We start from the raw sequence: 14,656 nt of genomic DNA, 5'->3' as shown, positions 1-14,656 counted from the left end.
TGAATGTTTACAACAAATAGCAAAAGAAAAGCAAGTCCGTCATGCTTATGTAATACAACATAGGTTTTTCAAACTTCATATCTCCAATATTAACCTTTTGAAGTAAACTTTCTGTAGTTTTGACATTTCAGCATGAAACGGTTCCTCTTTAGTATGTAGGATCCTGCAACGTTTGTGGGGACCATAAAATTAAATAATGGTTTCTCATTTGTCTTCGGAAGATCAACGTCATTGCCAGACTTTTATGCAACCCTATTTAGCCATGAAAAGGTGTAGACAATGGAATAGATGCATAATAAAGCTGTATGTACAATTGGCATGTTGTAATGGATACCATCAAGGTTTGTCTTTTGTGTTCGGTGAGAGAGTGAGTTTGATAAAACAACGTGAGCTTGGTTTAACGGTTTCACTTATCACTGCGTGTCAGCGTGTGGGTGGAAAGCCCGAAATGATAAATGGTCTCGGAAGTTTACCACTTTGGTGCACCCCACGAGCACGGGTAATCAAGAATGGAGCTGATCATGACCATCCTAGAAGCATAATAACTGCGAGTTTATGAAGTACAGAATTGCTTAGCTGTTTATTGCAATTAAGTAATTTATCAGCAATTTGTACCTGAAATGATATACGTTAATTCTCTTCCATTTTTTCAAATTATGTAGATTTGACCGCAGAGCAAAGGTGGTTAGTGACCAGTTGATTCAACCAATTAGTTCAAATTGCAGTGGTTAGGTGGTAATGAGGATTAATTAATGTATGTGTCATGTTGGCTATCTGGGTATATAAAGGCCGGGGAATATCTAGTTTTCATTCGATCGACTCGAGTTTAAAACCCAGCACCAGTACGAACATCAACATCAGCGTCATGAAGGTCCTTCTCCTCATCGTCATCGTCGGGTTCGGTAAGTAATTTATACCACCTACGTTTATATATACAAATCCCTGTTATGTTGTTTGTTGTATCTAACGTTTTAAATGACTTAGATATAACTGATACGCCATACGTCTTTATACTGATATGTAAAGGCAACTGTGTTTGCAAGCGTGATTCTACTTTACCGCTGCCTTCCCATTCCCGAGGGTTTGGAGGCGCGAACATAAACTTACACCCTCTCACAACGTCCTATAAAGTCACAAACGTCTGGTAGCATCACACAATATAACGATAAAATACTGTATTCAAATGTCTATTTATTTTTCCCCAGCCGCCTACCAGGTGTCGGATGCTCGCATGAACGCCTTCTCCTGCTCCGACGACTGCTTCCCCTACCTTGACGGCCCATTCTGCATCTCCAACGGCTCCGTCGTCTGTGACAACTGCGTCAGGGACAAGATGCTTTGCGCGTAAGTTCTTCAACTTGCAAAGTAGACTAGAGCTGTGTGTTTATTTTACCTGTGCTTTTGTTTCACTTTATGTTTGACTTGTAAACTCTGAGTTTATTTTGAGAAGCTGTTGCCACTAGGATCTATTTGTGCGTGTCATTGGGATAGAAACCTGAAATGAAACCAGAGATTTACACTAATTCATCACTGTGAACATTATTCTAATGTCTTCTATATAAGCGATACCTTCGCCCCAATTGTCTATGGAGTTTCGTCCCTAAGGCATGTCTGAAACATAGTATTACGCTTCTGAGTTACAATCCTTGGGATATAACTTAAGTACCTTTCAAAGTGGCGTTAAACCATAATCAACCACTAACTGTATATATAGTTTCAGCTATATTAAGGTTATAGGCCCATTTCATGTCATAATGTTGACCTCAGTGTTAGAGTTGAAAGGTGTACAATTGATGGCGAAAATGAAGATGCTATGTGACAGGGCTAGTTTCACAAAGCGGTCATAGCTACAACAGTCATGTTAAAGTTTCGTTATCAAATCTTTACTTGCCTCAATTTTATTTTTCTGCTTTCAAATATGACTTGTAAAGTATGTGTTGGTTCCGACGTAAGCACCTTTTACTAAACAATTCTTATTTTTCCTACTACCTGTAAAAGTGCATTTTTATCATCGTTAAATACAAGATTTCACAGCCGAAAAATACCCTTTTTATATAAACTATTCGTCATATATATGAGGTGAATAAAAGTCAATACTTGCCCTCGCTCAAATCATGTTCTTTATTCATTATTTGTGTGCATCACTTGTGCAGATGCAATTCATTGCCGTGACAAGTTAGGGTTATCAATGTACATTTCCACACATTTTCATATTTGGAATCTATGTAAAGTTACAGAATACATGTACAGAAATAATGTTTCATTATATTTATTTTCAGTGACATCAGTCTGACTTCCAGTGACTGCAACAAGTCATGTGATTAGACGCTGTTGTGTTGACGAATCTCTACACACTTTAGGAGATGGTTTCCAGTTGTAATAAATCATGCCCCGTTATATTTTTGTCATTATTTCATGATGATAACCCTCTGTGACATTTGCTTGAACACCGTTATAACACTCTTACACAACACAGTTATAGAGTTTCGCTTGTGTTAAAGTACTCATGGTCCTCTGAGAAAACGGTTCCTGGCTAACCTACCCCGGACATATTATATACTTGTATTTTGGGACCAGGACTATGATTCAATGGCGGATATATTGTGATTTTATACCAGACAATATGCAGAAAACGACAATGCTAAGACAGTAATTCCTAACCTAGGACGTTGATTTTTTTTCGGTATCGTAGACCGAAGACATTGTTACCAGATGTACTGAATGTCTTAGGACATTTGACATCATCAACATTTGTCACACACTCATTCTCTCTCACACACACCGACCAACTCACTGCATCGGAAATATGCGCCAAGGAACCCCAAAGCGTTTCAATGTCCAACGGCAAATATAAACGTGTATTCAACTCAGAAACATTTTTATCACACACAAATACTGATTCAGGAACGTAACCTCGTGTATAAAAACTTTTTTGAACATAATCACAGAAGTGATGCTTTATTATAGCCACACAAAACAAAAACAAATTTGTAAGATGAAATTCTCATTCCTTCACAGATATTCTGTGCCTCTTTTGTTTGGACGACATGTAAAGCATGACAATACTGGAACGGTATTATGATAACATTCTAAAATAAACCTGAAATTGATGTAACCATCAACTCATTGTTTAAGTCTCTCTAGGTGATTGTTTAACACTCGACAGTCATCGGTCCCTTACGGAAGCCTTTTAGGGCCATTTGTTTTTGTTGTTGTTTTTTTCTTACAATTTCAAGATGTTATGTTGAAATTTCAAGATGCTAACTTGTAATTTAAAGGTACATATATAAGTTGAAATTTCAAGATAATAGGTTGAAATTTCAAGATAATAAGTTGAAATTTCAAGATATAAAAAGATCAGTCAGTAAAAATGATTTGTAGGTTGAATATGCCATTAGCTTTGGATTTGATATTGGTGAATGCCATGATCGTTGGATGTTGTAATCAGATACACGTTACTTAAACTGAGACATAAAAAGATAAACATTTCCAACATCTTGCATAATCGAGGCGCAGCCAAAGCCCAACTGGAATGAGATATGTTTTATTTTAGTTGCCAAGGAAGTTCTCTTTATGCAATCCAATCCATACAGCATCAGATACGTTTGCTTCGGTAGTCGGCCATTATACATAATGACTAGATTAGTCCAATATTTTACACATTTTGTTACATACGCATGTAGGTGAGATATAATAAGGGTCGACCACTTTTTCCCAAACCAGCATAATTTCAAGCGGCCAGAGGCAGATATATATATTTTTATATACTTTGTCTGAGCTCTCTCAATTTGACTAGAAATGGTTGGTAATATTCACATTTTCTTGTAATCAGTGGACACTTCCCGTGATTGTCTAGCTACTTAGTAACTAGTGTTTGCAATACTCCGTTCTTTTCTAGTAATTCGGGGATAACCAACCTTCCCGTGATTGTCTAGCTTTGGGGGAATTGTAGTATTTCCTTGCTCAGTCAAAGTGTCTGAAACTTTGTCGATTAGGCTAGTTTGATATTCACACGTACTCGTCTGTTTTATTGCGAAGTTATTTCCCCTTATTTAACCCAGCCGAGGTTATTCATACATTTTGAGTGTTGAGTTAATTGTATCAAGTGTTAATTGGTCGCAGCCGACTTAATAGGCTGTCTACGAATCTGGTCGGTATCCTGTCAAAGTCTTGTTTTAGCTACTCTCATTTTATTACTGTAATATAGTTGCTTAGGTGAACCGCTTGGTTATTTGCTCTGATTTATATAAACTGTTACATTTGTCATCGCCAATTGGTTTATTTGATCTTTTTATTGTCATCTATTAGTACAATTAGCTGTCATTAATAAACCTGTGAATCTATCTTCACGTTTTCTTTACTACTTTATTCTTGCTTAATGGCACCATGATCACTCGAACACAGCTCCGTGATAAATGTCTTTCTTAATTGCTTAAGTCAGTGTGTGATGAAGTCTCCCTTGCTGATCTGTTTCTTGCTGATCTCGGATTTGCAAAGTCGAAACAAGGTAATGTGGAAATAAGTTTAACTAAAGCTTCAGGTATATTGATGATTCAATAACCACCAAATAGCCAATTCCCTACAACTGATTGACCCACCTGAACTAGAAATAAAGGAGACCAGTGAGACCGCCTCGTCTGTTTCCTGTTTAGATCTATGCATACAGATTCAGTGTGACAAAATACTCCCACAAGACTGCAGGCCACAACGGATTGCCTTACTTTACAACTGTCAACTTCCCCTTCATGTCGAGCAATATTCCAACCACCCCAGCCTTTGGTTTTTACATTTCAGAGCTTTTCAGGTACAATCGAGCAGGTTCTTTCAAAGAGTGTCATTCGGCTCTTGCGCAAAAGCTGCTTGATCATGGTTAGAAGATGCAGGGCCAAAATTAAAGCTTTGAAAACGGTTAATGCTAATCCCTATTTAGACTTGTGCCATACGTTCCCGTGGTTTTTTTTCGGGTGAACAATTGACTGTTATACAGATATGATTTTTTTCAGAGTGACAAACACTCTCCTCAAGTCTCTTTTGCTCCGAAGTTGTTTGATCAAGGTTACATCATTCAAGGTATCAGTAAAGCTTTCGAAAAGCTTTATGGTAGACATGTGGAGGTCATTTCCACATTTGTGAAAAACATGATGCCCGATGCAATTCCCTATTTTGACTTGTACCATGTGTTTCCGTATTTTGTCAGATGAACAGTGTGCATGTGCTTGTGACGGATATCATCGGTGGGGCAGGATACGCTCACCTTTTCACTATTTGATAGTGATTCGTAAACCCAAGCTCATGTTATAGTCGGAATCGTACAATCAACTCTGCTCTCCTATGAATATGGAAAGGGTTTTGTCGCTATTATTTGTTCGAGAGCTTTACTGAGACATTGAAAGATACTGAACACTGATCACAGAGTCGTATGCGTCGTGTGACGCTCTTTGAAGTCATCGGAGACAGATCATGTTCAGGCGTCCCTCAGTTTGTGTGAAATGTATACGTAGACATCAAAGGTTCGAAACACATCACAGAGGTGCTGAAAGATGTATAACGCAATAGGTAGTTGTTTATTGTCGTAGAGAAAAGGGAATGAGTGAAAGTTGCAATATTTCAGTTATGTCACAGCAGTTTGCATGGATCGTATTTGGACCAGACAAACCGGTCACTGCAAACATAAGCAACGATACGCATTTCAGTCGGCTCTCATGAGGTGCTGTGGACATATATATGCTGCCCGGGAACTTAAAAATGAGTTTCGTGTATGTTCGGAAAGGTAAAGGTTACAGTGTAAGAAACGATGTGATATGAGTATACCACAACATTGTAAATATTTAGACATATTGAAATTTGTAGTTGTATTATATTGTATACATGTAGTTCAAAAGATCCTGCATAATCTTGCATTAGCAGTTCATGGATGTGTTCTTGTGTCTTACAATAGTAATCATATTGATATCCCTAATGAGTAATTGAGTGAATGTTTTACACCGCGCCTGTCCATCCAAACCTTATATTAATTTAGTCAACGTAAATGACAAGCATGAAGCACTGGAGGACAATTTTGCCCGGATTTAGCAGAGTATGAAGTGAAATTCAGGAACGTCACATGCTGGAGATATACCCTTGGGAAATTAACTGTGCTCCATATCAAGCGGTGTAAATGTTTCGCAATTCGTCTGATCATTGTTTCATCATAACAAGTTCGTTGGCCAAACTCATACCTGGTCACAGGAGACACAGCGACACGCTCTGGAAGAAGGACGGTGCTGCAACTTACTGGACAATGTCACTATCAGGGGTGGCCACCATTTGCGTTGATACAGGCGAGGCAGCGACGACGCATTGAAAACCAAACCAAAGATTTGTCCAATTGTGACAGCGCTACCGGCTGATTCTGGTCTTGTCGTAGGCGTCGTTTCATCTCATCCTAGACGTGTTCTATGGGGTAGAGGTCTGGAGAAACAACCGGCCATGGCAGTGCATCAATGTTATGCTACCTCTAAATGTCTGTTACAACACCTGGGCGGTGAGGTAGCCTGGTGGTTAAAGTGTTTGCTCGTCACGACGAAGACCGGGTTCGATTCCCCACATGGGTACAATGTGTGAAGCCCATTTTCCGATGTTCCCCGACGTGATATTGCTGGAATATTGCTAACATGCACGCGCAAAATGTGTTTCATAATCCTTAAAGACAAGGAGGTGTTCCATGGAAATGTATTGAAAGATGTGAACCTCCTTAAGAATTGAACGTCAGTTTGGATGGGTTCATTGAAGTGAGAACGATTTAAAAGACGCTGGTTAAACTGTGTGAACCACCGAGCTTGCGAGCAATTGGGATCGATGACTAATCAAACAAGTCAGCGAGCCTGACCACCCGATCCCGTTAGTCGCCTCTAACGACAAGCATAGTAACCTTTTACGGCAAGCATGGGTTGCTGAAGACCTATTCTACTCCGAAATCTTCACGGGTAAGGTGCTGAAAGATGTATCACGCAATAGGTAGTTGTTTATTGTCGTAGAGAAAAGGGAATGAGCGAAGGTTGCCTTTGACTACGGTCAGCAATATTTCAGTTATGTCACGGCAGTTTGTATGGATCGTATTTGGACCAGACACACCGGTCACTGCAAACATGAGCAACGATACGCATTTCAGTCGGCTCTCATGAGGTGCTGTGGACATATATATGCTGCCCGGGAACTTAAAAATGAGTTTCGTGTATGTTCGGAAAGGTAAAGGTTACAGTGTAAGAAACGATGTGATATGAGTATACCACAACATTGTAAACATTTAGATATATTGAAATTTGTAGTTGTATTATATTTTATACATGTAGTTCAGAAGATCCTGCACAATCTTGCATTGGTAGTTCATGGGTGTGTTCTTGTGTCTTACAAATAGTAATCATATTGATATCCCTAATGAGTAATTGAGTGAATATTTTACACCACGCCTGTCCATCCGAACCTTATTTTAGTCAACGTAAATGACAAGCATGAAGCACTGGAGGACAATTTTGCCCGGATTTAGCAGAGTATGAAGTGAAATTCAGGAACGTCACATGCTGGAGATATACCCTTGGGAAATTAACTGTGCTTCATATCAAGCGGTGTAAATGTTTCGCAATTCGTCTGATCATTGTTTCATCATAATAAGTTCGTTGGCCAAACTCATACCTGGTCACAGGAGATACAGCGACACGCTCTGAAAGAAGGACGGCCTGCAACTCACTGGACAATGTCACTATCAGGGGTGGCCACCATTTGCGTTGATACAGGCGAGGCAGCGACGACGCATCGAAAACTAAACCCAAGATTGGTCCAACTGAGCCAGCGCTACCGGCTGATTCTGGTCTTGTCGTAGGCGTCGTTTCATCTCATCCTAGACGTGTTCTATGGGGTAGAGGTCTGGAGAAACAACCGGCCATGGCAGTGCATCAATGTTATGCTACCTCTAAATGTCTGTTACAACACCTGGGCGGTGAGGTAGCCTGGTGGTTAAAGTGTTTGCTCGTCACGACGAAGACCGGGTTCGATTCCCCACATGGGTACAATGTGTGAAGCCCATTTTCCGATGTCACCCGACGTGATATTGCTGGAATATTGTTAAAAGCGGCGTAAAACCATACTCACTCACTCACTGTTATAGCACGTGCAACATGTGAGCTGGCATTACCCTGCTGCAACGTGACGTTACGTCGAAGACAAGTTTTGTTCTCCCATGAATTGTGATGCCACCCAATACCTTTACACTTCGATCCCCACACTGGCGACGTGGAAACGTTCTCCTGGACCGACCATCAGAGCTGTTCAGGGATCTGATCTGGGAGTCATCAGTGTACATGACTGTTGCCCTGCTGTAAATAGTGTTTCCAAAGAGATGCTATATATTGTGTTTCGATGAACATTAAAATATCTGGCAACTCCGTTTTGCGCCATTCCCGTTTGCAGCATACCAACTGTCTGTAGACGTTCATTTTCAGGAAGCCTTGGTATTGCGTAAGCGTTATTTACGGTTAAACAAATGCATTTTTATGAACAACCGAGGGCTAAACACTGATTGTGTGCTTTTCACGTTCACATTACAAAACACGTGTGTGAGTGTCATACACGCAACTAACACGTAAACATACAACTTGTTCGCCGTGCATGAACATGCACGCGCAAAATGTGTTTCATAATCCTTAAAGACATGGAGGTGTTTCCATGGAAATGTATTGAAAGATGTGAACCTCAAAATCTTGAATTTTTTACCGATACGATAGTGAATCGAGTTTTTGTTTGGGATCGATCGGGAGCAGTCGCTTTGATCTGTGTCAGCGGCCAAATCTGAGGAGGGTACGACAATGTGCTAGATTCCTGTCATTTCCGAAAACAAGGCATCAAAGTCAATATCGCTCATTTAATAAATCAATTTCGTTCACCTCAGTAATTTTACAGAATTCATTTTCTTATTTGCGTTATTAGTGTAAAAAGATCGCCATTCCATATCCAAATCACCGCGAGGACAATCCATTTTGTTTCATCCAGGCATAGCAGCTAGACGACATTAAACACCAGAACCAAAGCATTTATTTATTTTTAAGTCAGACGTAATTACAAGCGAAAGGCAAAAATACTAAATTAATTATATTCCTGATAAATGCACGGAGAAGGTCGGCCAACTCAGAAACCGGAATTGTAGATTTCTAATTCCGTCCACGGATATTTTCTCGTCTCCGATGATCAATCGGTAAAACAGGCAAGTATTTTTTTATTTATGTTTTCTCCAAATCTTAGATTTTATTTCTCGATGCGTTAGAGAATCGTGTTTTAGTTTGGAATTGATCAGGAGCAGTCGCGTTTGCTCTGTCAGAGGCCAAATCTGAGCAGGGTATTACATTGTTTTCATTGTTGCTAGATTCCTGTCACTTCCGAAAACAATTCACCAAAGTCAGTATTGCTCAATAAATCAATTTCGTTCACCTCAGTAATTTTACAGAATTAATTTTCTTTACTTGCATTACTAGTATTGAAAGATAGCCATTCCATATCCAAATGACCGTAAGGACAATCCATTTTGTTTCATGTAGCAGTTAGACGACATCAAACCCAAGAACCAAAGCATTTATTTATTTATAAGTCAGATGAAATGTTACCAAACCAGGCAAAAATACTAATTTAATCATATTGCCGATAAATGCAGAGATTAAAAAGATCATTGAAAAACGAGTTGATTGTAAACACCGATCGAGAGTTCGGGGGAAACCCCAGAAAGTAGTTCCGGCAAAAGTTCACTTGATCAATTTCAAAACAAATTGTTCTCATCGTGTGAACTTTTTTTGTCCGTTCACAGGTGTGTGAACTCCAAATATCAGATAGTGTAAAATTCAAAGTATGAAATTATATTATTATATCTTCCTTGTTCGGCATCCTTTAAGCGAGTTGTGTGAGTGGCGGGTGCTGCCAGTGGAGCAGGACATTCTTACGCGCATTCGTGACCAACTCGTGTTGTTCCGGGACAAGCCTAATAGCGACTCGTGCCCCTCTCAAGGCCATTTTTGCGACCGGGTTCAGTCTTAGCGCAAACGGGCATACCTAAAACATTTGTCAACTCGTTGGTAATGGTTAACATATATTATCCGGAATTATACAGTATGATTGAACACATGTAACTGTCCTGGGTATATTTTGAGATGCAAGACATATGTAAAATCAAAAATTATTTCTGAGGGATTCTTTGACGAAGAACTTGAAATCATGCGCGCATTCTGATTGGTTTGTCGTATTTTCGCACATAACGTTCATCGATAGGGGGACGAGTCTTCTTGCAGGTTACGGAAAGGGGCGAGCGGTGACGAATGTCTTACTCTTTTCGAGAACATCTAGTGTCATCAGTGATCTTCAGTGGTCCATTCGTATCATGGTATCCAGTATTTTGACTTTTACGCCAAATGGCACATAATCGAAACTGGTTGTTCTCTGGCGTTGACCTCTGTAAACACTGTTTCTTTATGTCCCTTCATGTCGTTTGGTCCATAACGATACGGGCGATAGCTTCGTAAGTAAACCAAGGTCATATATCCTTTCCCCTTCAAAATCAGTTGAACTTCTTTTTTCTCGGTCGAGCCATAAAGAGAACACATGATGTGATCAATACTCGGCGACATGTCTGTACAGTTGTCCGGAAATATGCCGTAGATTTGTCGAAAGAGAAGTGCCGATTTTACCGTCCCTTGTCGCTATGGGTTCCTTTCTGGAACTCACTGACTGAGGAAGTAAATAAAGGTTTTTGCATGATCAGTATTTTTATAATCAACAAACAAATCAACAAACTTTCTGCAATTAGGTGAGGTGAAATGGGGTTTAACGTCGCGTCCAAGATTATTGCACTGAAATAGCTACGTGCATGCACGTGTGTGTGATTGTGGCTGCTTGTACTAGTCCGGACTGATGCCAATTATAGTGCTAGCACACTGAGATACCATGCCGCAGTTTAACATGAATACCCCACTCAGACACAGTATACTGACTCCGAGCCGATCAGTCCTTGTTTTAGCCCCTTAATGTCGAGCGCCACACAGGGTAACAACAAGTACCATCTTTTAACGTCTTTTGGTATGACGCGGCTAGGGATCGAACCCCGGACCTTCCGCTCTCCGGACGGACGCTCCACCATTAGACCACGGAGTCGCCCCTCTGCAATTAACCATGGCATGTGAGAGGCTGGAACGTGTATAACACAGTGTCGATCTTACCAAAGAACAAAGGACCAACGTTTTATCATGTATGCTGATCCTTAATGTTTACAACAAATAGTGAGTGAGTTGAGTTTTACGCCGCTTTTAACAGTATTCCAGTTATATCACGGCGTGTCAGCTTAATGTAGGAGGTAAGTCCCAAATGAAGCAGGTCTCAGACGTTTACCACTTCGGTGAAACCCACGACCACAGATATGGTGCTGACAATCCTAGAAACTTAATCGAGGCGAACCGGGATTCGAACCCACAATCAGAGGTTTCTGGCGTACCCAAGGGTCCATGTGGTTTTTTCATCTTCATGTCCCCAGTATCAAGCTTCACTAGGATGCTTAATGTCATTTCTGTAGTTTTAACATTTCTATATGAAACAGATACACTTGAATACGTAGGTATACAGAACATATTTTTAGATAGAAAATCAATTAACCCATTTTTCTCCGGAACATCTAAGTCAAAGCCAGATCAACCTTTATTTTGCCAGGAAAATGTGTAGACATGTTATAGATATATAACAAAACGTAATTACAGTTGGCGTGTTGTTATGGATACCATCAAGGCTTGTGTTTTGTGTCAAGTGCGTGCGTGAGTTTGGTAAAAGAACGTGATCGTGGTTTAACGGTTTCACTTATTTCACAGAGTATCAGCTAGTGGGAGGCAAGCCCGAAGTGATGAAGGTCTTGGACGTTTACTACTTTGGTGAACCCCTCACACACGGGTCCACATGCATGGTGCTTATGATAACAAGCCTAGAAACATTATCAGTGCGATGTTGCATATTACAATTAAGTAATTTATCAGCAGTTGGTATTTGTAATGATATATGTTATTTCTTATTAACCCGTGAAGATCCGTGGTAGAATAGGTCTTCAGCAACTCATGCTTGACGTACAAGGTGACTATGCTTGTCGTAAGAGACGACTAACGGGATCGGGTGGTCTTCCTCCTCCTCGTCATTGTTGGGTTCGGTAAGTAATTTATACCACCTACATTTTGACATTCAGATCATCGATGCTGAAAGTACAGTTCGTTTTATCGAATGTTTTAATAACGTGGGTTTATCTGACACGCCCGTAGTAGGGTCATAGTTCTGCATCACGCCATGCCACAAAATATCCATTTAATTAATCAAAACCTGTCTAGACGATACAAAATAGGCAGCATTCGATGTACCATAAAACAGAGAATAAATTGGGTATTAATATAAGACTGATGTTAGTTTAGTTAAATCAATAAATCACGCATATTGCTTTGAGTACTTCACAGGATTTATTCGAGATGAAATTACAAAATAGTCCTCAGAGGATATAAGAGGAAGGAGTTCTTTTTCAAATACATAAATATTTTCAGGATACCCTTGCTTCCACTCTAATTCTTCTTTAACATATAAAACTGTAGAAGCCACCGTACCAGCAAACAAAATGCTGATTTGATCCTGACATTGCCTTGCCTTTGCCAAGGGTTTGGATGTTCAAACATTAACGTACCATAAAGTCTGAAGCTTCTCGCAACATTACACAATATCACGCTAAAATACTGTTTTTAAAGTAATTTGTGTTTGACCTCAGCCGCGAACCAGATTTCGGACGCTCGTATGAACGCCTTCTCCTGGTCCACCGACTGCTTCCCCTACCTTTGCGGCCCATTTGCATCTCCAACGGCTCCGTCGTCTGTGGCAACTGCGTGAGGGACAAGATGCTTTGCACGTAAGTTATTCAACTTGCATAGTAAATTTGAGCTATGCGTGTCTTTTACTGCCAGTAGCTTCTGTATCATGTCATGGTATTAAAGATGGTGCCGCATAAATGCCTAGATGTTTGAAAACTCTGAGTTAATTTTGAGAGGCTGTTGCCAATAGGATATATATATATATATATATATATATATATATATATATATATATATATATATATATATATATATACACGTGTCATCGGGTTAGAAACCTGAAATGACACCTGACATTTACACTATTCATCACTGTGAAGAAAGTTCCTCTGTATGTCTTCTATATATAAGGGGGTACGTTCTGCCCAATTGTGTATTGAGTAACGTCCCTAAGGCATGTCTGAAACATATGTTTCTGGGTTCAAATCCCATATCAGTAATGATTGTTTTTGTTTTACAAGTGGTAAATGCCCAAGACCTCCATCCCTTCGGGCTTTCTTACCACATTAATTTCGAACGATTAATAACTTAAATACCGTTTAAATCATACTCCCCCATTTACTGTATACCAGCAAATAGCTTGAGCTATATGAAGATTATATATCCATAACATATAATAATGCTGACCTCAGTGTTCATGTTGAAAAGTATACGACATCTGGGCTTGAGGAACATGTGTTCCAGGGCCCACTTGCACAAAGCGATCTTAGCGCTGAGATGATCATAATTCCCATACTGTAACATAGGCTTACAATAGTTGTAGCGCTAAAATCGCTTTGTGCAAGTGGGCCCAGGTGTTCGCGAAAAAGGTAAGTATGTCCTGCCCCATCGGTAGCACCCGCCATTCATACAATCTGTACAAAAGGCTCCTAATCATCTAACAATCATAAACAATCAGCCTCTATAAGGTGAATTCAAGCCTGGTGAAGCTCAGGACTGCCTCCGTGGTCTAGTAGTAGAGCGTCCGCCCAGAGAGCGGAAGGTCCAGGGTTCGATCCCCAGCCGCGTCATACCAAAAGACGTTAAAAGATGGTACTTGTTGTTACCCTGTCTGGCGCTCGGCATTAAGGGGCTAAAACAAGGACTGGTCGGCTCGGTCTGAGTGGGGTATTCATGTTAAACTGCGGCATAGCATCTCAGTGAGTTAGCACTATAAATCGGCATCAGTCCGGACTAGTACAAGCAGCCACACAAACACACACACGTACATGCACGTCGCTATATTAGTGCAATAATCTTGGACGCGACGTTAAACCCCATTTCACCTCACCACCTCACCTTGTGAAGCTCAAATTATGTTCTGTCCTCATTGTTGTGTGCATCATTGCCGTGACTTGTTTGGGTTATCAGTGTTGAAACGTGTTGAAACATTTCCACACATAAGTTTCATATGTAGAATCTATGTACAGTCAGAATTCGAGTGACTGCAAACTGTACACACTTTAGGAGATAGTTTCCAGTTGTAATAAACAGTTATTCAATCATGTCCCGTTGTATTGTCGTCATTATTTCACGATAATAACCCTCTATGACTCTTGCTTTAACGTCGTGTGTCGCTAGTGTTAAGGTACTCATGGTCCTCTGAGACAATGGTTCCTAACTAACCTATGCTTGTACGAGGGACGTTCAATAAGTTTTGCAACTTCAATATAAGACCAAGTCGCAGAATATCTTTTGCACTTTTACTTCTCAATATAATCTCCATTCACCTCAATTCACTTATTCCATTTGTCCTTCAAGCTTTTTATACCACTTTT

The sequence above is a fragment of the Haliotis cracherodii genome, unplaced genomic scaffold, assembly GCF_022045235.1.
Source record: "Haliotis cracherodii isolate W230 unplaced genomic scaffold, xgHalCrac1.p SCAF_3, whole genome shotgun sequence".
In the NCBI taxonomy this organism is placed as follows: Eukaryota; Metazoa; Mollusca; class Gastropoda; order Lepetellida; family Haliotidae; genus Haliotis; species Haliotis cracherodii.
This window is presented reverse-complemented; position numbering follows the sequence as displayed.